We start from the raw sequence: 7,871 nt of genomic DNA, 5'->3' as shown, positions 1-7,871 counted from the left end.
CATTGATTTCCTTATTAATTGTCACACTTGTCTCACCTTATTTAGTAGAGACCTTATTATAGGGTTTAGAGGGATGCTACGACTCACCACCATACCTTCCCAATAGGTAATCTGATCCTCGGACCCGATTTTGGTTTTCCACAGATTGTCTTTTCTAAATAAGGAGTCACATTTAAGGTTTTCCTTCTTATTTTGTTTTCCCTTTAAAAAAAAAATGAAACAAAAAGAAGTGATAACTTCAAGTCTTTTAAAAAAAAAATCAAATTTTCACCAAATAAAAAAAAAATAAAAAATAAAAAAGCGAGTCATGCCATCAAGTGGGAACACATTGTTCAAAATGCGGGGTCCACAGTCCTCCACCAATGGCAGCAAGAGTTCTTCGTCACCTTTCTTCAAACAAAAGGTGTTATGATGGAAGAATGTTGTGGTGACCATTGACAATGGCCAACTTGGTAGATCAACTCCATGGGGATTTACTACCAACTTAGTTGATATAAAAAGCCTGCAAAGTTGGTTCATAGTGAAAATATAAGAAAGATAAGTATGAAATTTTACAACGTGTTTCGACTTGTGATTAAAAAATAGTTTTTTTATTTTGAAAACAAAAAATTGTTTTTAAAAATTCATAAAAGTGTTTGATTGTTGTTAAAAAATAAATGAAGTAGAGAACAATCTTTAAAAATTAAGCACAAGTTTTCATCGACTTTTAAAAATAAAATAAAAACATAGAAAAATTAAAAAAAAAACTATAAAAAAACAAATAAAAGTGAATATGATATCATTCTTTTCTTTTCTTTTCACCATCTAATACCAATGTCGTTTTTCTAATTTTTTTTTTCAAAAAAAATTATTAAATAAATAAATTCTAAATCAAACTATATTTGATACATAAAATCTATTTTTGAAAATAACTTATCCAAACAAGTTTTAGTTTTTAAAAATAAGATTCAAAACAAGGGTACTTATCTTCTTAAAAACAAGTTTTAGTTTTAGTTTGAAATATGTCCCATTCTAGGATATTCATATAAACAAATAAAGAAGAAAATAACAAAAATTATTTGGCTTTATCCAAAAACTACTTATCTTCTACCATCCTAGTGCTTCTACTATTATTAGAAGAATTTGTTAGCTTTTATAAATACTTTTAATTTCATAAAAAAGGAAAAATCATATTAAGACAATGTAAAAGGATTAGTACTGAAACTTAAAATTAACACAATATAAAAGATTAGAACATTTGGGTAAAAAAATTGTTGCTAGTTTTTTAGTACTCTCTAGTAGTAGAAGAAGCTATTAATTGCTTGTAAAATGAGTTAAAGCCATCAAGTGATGATCTCAATGGATGAATTAATATTCTTTTGAACCTTTATTTTGGCTCTTCAAAGTCCCAAAAGTGTTTGGAAAAAATGAAATCCATTTCACGTTTCCACATCTTTATTGTTCCATGGGAAAAAAAATAGAAAGAAGAAAAAAAAAAAGCTAATTTAAAGTTAATAAATTATTTTTATATATTTTTAAAATTTTATTTCACTTTTTTTTATTCTGTAGTAAATAATTTGAAAATATATAAATTTATAACTAATTTTAAGTTATATTTAATTTTCTTTCTTATTTTTTATAATAAACTAAATGTAAAAAATTTATTTTTCTTAACTCTTTTTCTTTTGTTTCATACTTTTCAAGGAACCAAACAGGGTCTTAGAGTATTTATTTGCAATTTAAGTGACTTTCTATATGATATATTAACTCTAGGTTTTCTTTAAATTATGAAAAGTTGAAAAAAAATAATAAATAAATAAAATGGAAATAGAATAAAACAAAAAGTGAGGGGAATTAAAGAAATAAGTTTGGACTCAAAATTGTTTTTCTAGGTCTGTTGAAAAATAGGTTTTGAAAATGATTTTTGAAAATTGTTCTCTTATATTTTGTAAAACAAAAGTATGTTTGAAAACCTGAAATATTTTTAATTTATTTTTAATATTTTTAAATATGTTTTAAAAATAATTTTTATATCTAAACCTTTATTTTTAATATATATTTGTATAATTATTTTTTAAAATAATTTTCAAAAAGCAAATGAAAACAATTAAAATATGTTATTTGAAAACATAAAATAATTTTTTTTGTTATCAAAGGCGTTTTCCAATTTTTAAATTTTGAAAAACCGTTGTCAGAAAACAGTTGTGAGACAAACCCTTTTCTTTTGTGTCTTTTTTGTTTTTAATATTATTCCTATGTGGCATGGATGCCAAAGAATTATAAACTTTTAAAATTCTTAATATTTTAAATTATATTTTATAATTTTATTATTTCATGTAATTTTGATATTTCTTTTTGTCTGAAAACTTTTAACTCTTAAATTTCTTCTAATTATATAAACAATTTAAAATTTTGAAATGCTAAATATATTTTAATATGTAATTTAAAATATTTAAGATAAAGTGAAACATATTTTTTTATTTATTTTGAGTGCAGTGTGAAATTTGGATGGGCATGCTTACATTGATGCAAATGAGATTGGATGCCGGCTTCACACGTCGTGGTGATCCAGTGTAGAGGAAAGATAAAACGACGTCGTTCAATCAGGAGAAGAGGCAGGTAAGCAAAGGTAAAAGTAAAACGAGGAGGAAATGCCAAAAAGACGCCGTTGCCGGGGATCGAACCCAGGTCACCCGCGTGACAGGCGGGAATACTCACCACTATACTACAACGACTTGTTATTTTATTAATAAATTATTAATTTATATAATTATGGTCGGTTCAGAAATTTTGATAATAATTTCATTTTTTCCCCTTTATAAATATGGTAGTTGAGAAATGATTTCCAATTCTATGATAGTAGGTAGAAAAAGTTTTTTAGAAAAGAGAATTCCAAATTTTGGAGTTTAACATTCAAAAATACAACTTTAAATATTAAAATTTCTACTTAAATCTCTTCAAAAGATAGTTTAATATTTTTATTTAAAAAATTACCTTAAATTTTAAAATAGTTTTTCAATGACCACAAATTTCAAATTATTTTATAACTACCTTTTTTTTTTACAAATATTTTATTTAAAAACTATATAAATATAAATAATAAAAAAAATGCTTTATCTAAGATAATTTTTTACTTTAAAATTAAAATCATAATATTAAAAGACAATATAACACAAATTTTATCAAATGTAAATTGATTTATTGTTTGAGTCAAAAACTATATTCACGAAAGGTAAAAATATTAAGGAAAGTCAAGCTGCGAAGTGTTATATAAATATAGCACCAATTTCATTAATCAACCTATACTTAACAAGTAAAAAATTTCGGGGTTTCTTTAATTTATGTGGAACAAGTAGACATAGCCCTAATTTTCAAATCTTAGAACCTTGTAATTTTTCATGGATAAAACAAATAATGAAGAAAACATATCTTGATCCATGAAATTCATCTTGAAGAGAAATTCTTTTAAGATGAAAACAAATTAGAGAAAACTTGATTTCTCTTTCTCGACCCCTTTAGTTTTGATGTACGTTTCTTGATGGAGAGAAAATTGTATCGATATTAGTAATAGTGAGGACCAAATCTAAAATGGGGTCTTTTTTTTTTTTCTCTCTTTCACGTTCCATCAACGTGAATAGTTATTTAGACTCCTCAACTAACCAATAGGATTTTAATACTTAATATTATTAACCATAATTATCTTTTAAATTAAATAAAAGATAATTAATAATAAAATAAGCCACATGGGCCACATTAAAAAATAAAAATCTAACATTCTCTTGCTTTCCATTTAACATAATATGCATATTATAAATTAAATAATTTCTTACATTGGTCACATTATAAGTCAATATTAAGTAAAAATTAATAAGGATCATAGTTGTCATATATCATTATCTTAACATAGTCCCTTCCATATATCACAATATTTAGTTTCAAACTTAGCATGACCTATAATGAGATATATCATAATGGTCCAATAATAATGTCTTTGTCAGAGCAAATCTTGTTAAAACTTACATAATCCATTCATGTATGTACTAATGAAGAGAAACATGATATTCAAATGTCAAAAATAACATTTAAATAGGCTTGAAGTGTTGAATACATAAAAGCATAAAATAATAACATAATGTCAATAATGGTACCCAATAAGGTCAATTGTTTCAACATGCCCATTAGATGTCTTTGGATGCAATCCTTTGGTTAATGGATCCATAATCACAAGGTTGGTGTTAATGTGCTCAATTGACATCCATTGTTTCTGAACTTCTTTAATTACAAAGTATTTAACTTCGATGTGTTTAGTACCCTTTAAATACTTGTCGTTTTTCAAAAAGAAGATTGTTGTAGAGTTATTACCATTATTTTAAAACCTGGACCGGACCGGCAAGTCCAATTGGTCTGACCGTCAGTCGGTGACCTTTGTGGTTCGGTCCACCCTTTTGGACCAATGACCTATTGAACCGGCCTCGAACCATCGAAATCAACGATCATACCGACAAACCGAGTGAACTGGGTGATTTGTAGTGAATCAAACGGTTCACTTCTTTTTTTTTTTTTTTTTCATGATAGAGCAAAATGGTAGGAATGGGAGATTGCTAGTTGGCAATTTGGTAGTCGCGCTCGAGCTACCGTCGATGGTGAGGTGGCCGCTGGTCAGGGTAGGCGTGGGTCTAGTGAGAAAGAGAGGGAAAGAAAGAAAAAGAAAGAAATGGAGAAGAATAAGAGAAATGGGGGAAATCCAAAAAGGAGAGCAAGTGGCTGGAAGAGAAAATGGGGAAGAAGAAGAGAAAGAGGGAAAAGGGGCGGTAGTTGGTGAAGAAATAGAGGGTTTTAGGGTTTTGTTTTTTAAACGAATGGTGGAGATCAAGTATGAAAATAGAGGGTGCATATGGGTTCTCTAAAAAATGAGTGTAAATGGGCCAAAAAATTGGATTATCTAAAAAATTGGGGTTTTTTAAAAATACATTTATATTTATTTTTGCCATTTAATTTGATATATTAAATATAAAAATGACATATTATTAAAATTTTAATTTTTTTTATATTATTTAATTACTTATAAGTATTTTTATTTTATTAAATTTTTTAATTATATATATATATATATATATACATTTATATTTATTTTTGCCATTTAATTTGATATATTAAATATAAAAATGACATATTATTAAAATTTTAATTTTTTTTATATTATTTAATTACTTATAAGTATTTTTATTTTATTAAATTTTTTAATTATATATATATACATTTATATTTATTTTTGCCATTTAATTTGATATATTAAATATAAAAATGACATATTATTAAAATTTTAATTTTTTTATATTATTTAATTACTTATAAGTATTTTTATTTTATTAAAAATTTTAATTATATATATATATATATATATATATATATATATATATATATATTTAATTTTTTATAAATATTTTAAATTTTAATAATATTAAAATTATATATTTATAGCGTCATTGGTTCAACCACCGATCCGACCAATGAACCGTGAACAAGTAATTTTTTTGGTTCAATAACCGGTTCGATTTTGAAAACATTGGTTATTACAATAAATTTTCAATGGCATGACAATATTATCAACAATTCTAAGTTCTGAAATAAAAGTTTCATAACCATAATCCATGAACAATGGTCTTAAAGCATGCCACAAATTCAACTTCCATAGTGGATGCAGTAATGACAAACTACTTTGCACTCTTCCATGAGATCACACCTCCAACCAAAATGAACAAATAACCAAATGTGAATTTTCTTATATCAATACATCTAGCATAAACTGAATTTGAATATCCAATCACCTTTAAATGATTAGATCTAGTAAGCATGTGATCCTTCATTCCTTACAAGTATCTTAACACTTTCTTTGCAGCTTTCCAATAATCCAAATCTAGATTACTTTGATACCTACCCAACATTCCAATAGTATAACCGATGTCTGGCCCAATACAAGTCTGAGCATACATCAAGCTCCCAATAATAGATGCATAAGGAATTCTTTCCATTTTTGTGCATTCTAATTCATTCCAATAGATTAAATTTATCTCCTTTTTGAATTAGAACAACACTTACAAAACACTTTTCCATCTTCAATTTTTTTTACAACTTTATTAATATATGCTTTCTAAGGCCAAAAAACATCATTGTCGAGGATCAAACCCAGGTTACTTACATGACAAGTGGGTATACTCACCAATATACTACAATAACTTGTTGACATGTGGTTGTTTATTTAATAAATAAATCAATAATTTTATACATTATGATCCTACATTAATTCTCCAAAAATAAATAAATACACTAGGGGATTTTGAAAATAATATAGTTTTTTTTTAACTATTGTAGTTGAGAAATGATTTCCAATTTTGTGATAGTAGATAGAAAAGTTAATTAGAAATTTATGTTTTGAAGAGAGAATTTCAAATTTCGAAGTTTGATATTTAAAAAAATAATAAACAACTTTAAATTTTAAAATCTTGAAAAAAAAAACTATTGTAGAGTTATCACAATAAATTTTCAATGGTCTGACAATACTGTCAACAATTCCAAGTCCTGAAATGAAGTTCTGTAGCCATAATCCATGAACAGTGGCTTCAAAGTATGCCACAAACTTAGCTTCCATAGTGGATGCAATAATGATGGACTGTTTCACACTCTTCCACAAGATTGCACCTCAAACCAAAAGGGAAAAAATAGTTAAATGTGGATTATCTTGCATCAACACATCTAACATAATCCGAATCTAAATATCCAATCACCTCTAAATGATCGGATATCCTATAAGTGAGCATGTGATCTTTCGTTCCTTGCAAGTATCTTAATACTTTCTTTGCAACTTTCCAATAATCCAAACCTAAATTACTTTGATACCTACCCAGTATTCTGATAGCAAAAATGTTGTCTAGTTTGGTACAAGTTTGGGCATACATCAAGCTTCCAACAATAGATGCATAAGGAATCCTTTCCATTTTTGTGTATTCCAATTCATTCTTTGGACATTGCATAAGATTCAATTTCTCTCCTTTCTAAATCGAATCAAAACTTATAGAACACTTTTCCATCTTGAATTTGTCTACAACTTAATTAATAAATACTTTTGTAGACCCCTTATTTTGCCCATTACCCATATAGGTTACTATCCTTGTAAATAATTATAATTCATTGACTTGTAGTCTTTGATTCTTCCTTGGGAGCTACTTAGAGGACTAATATGGATTTTTGATGTGATCACATAAACTTCTGATTTTTAGTTTAGAATTCTTTGTTGCTTGATCTTATTATTTCTTTTAAGTATAATTAGAATTGTAAAAAGTAAATTTTTGTCATGATTTAAATTAAACAATAATTGATTTCATTTTCTTTAAACATATGAAATACAATAAGGGTTTGATAATGAATTGGGATAAGATTTTGAATGAGAATGATTTAATATGATTCAAGTATTTTGTTAACATTATCTTATAAATTAAGAAATCAAGGTATTAATTAAGATTGTTAAATGAGTAAATTAAAAATTAATATGTTATTTTTAAGATTTACTTTTATGCTAAAATATTTATTTTTTCTTTTTAACATTTCATAAATCAAAACTTGAAAAAAAAAAAAAAAGATTTGAGTTTACTATGGCTATTAAATTCATGCTCTGAAATATACAATAAAATAAGTTATTTCTCTTGATAATAAACATGCTAAACCAATGTTTCCGTTAATATGCCATTGAATCATAAATAAAAATTTTCATTTATTATAGCTATTAAAATTCATACTTCAAAACATGAAGTGAATTAATTTTTCAAGTAAAAAACAAATATGCAACTTGTAAGCTTTTATAAAATATTCTATACTCAACCTCTATATAATTTAAA

The 7,871-nt window shown here is 25.8% G+C and overlaps 1 non-coding gene across 1 annotated transcript; it reads right to left on the bottom strand.

Moving 5' to 3' along the window:
• Window positions 1-2,642: 2,642 nt before the first annotated feature.
• TRNAD-GUC (transfer RNA aspartic acid (anticodon GUC)) lies at window positions 2,643-2,714 on the bottom strand. The gene has a single exon. It is a non-coding gene; the product is annotated as a tRNA-Asp (tRNA).
• Window positions 2,715-7,871: the final 5,157 nt, after the last annotated feature.

The sequence above is a fragment of the Vitis vinifera genome, chromosome 4 (genome assembly GCF_030704535.1).
Source record: "Vitis vinifera cultivar Pinot Noir 40024 chromosome 4, ASM3070453v1".
NCBI lineage: Eukaryota > Viridiplantae > Streptophyta > Magnoliopsida > Vitales > Vitaceae > Vitis > Vitis vinifera.
The sequence above is the reverse complement of the archived record's forward strand: the minus strand, read 5'-3'. Positions and strand labels throughout refer to the sequence as shown.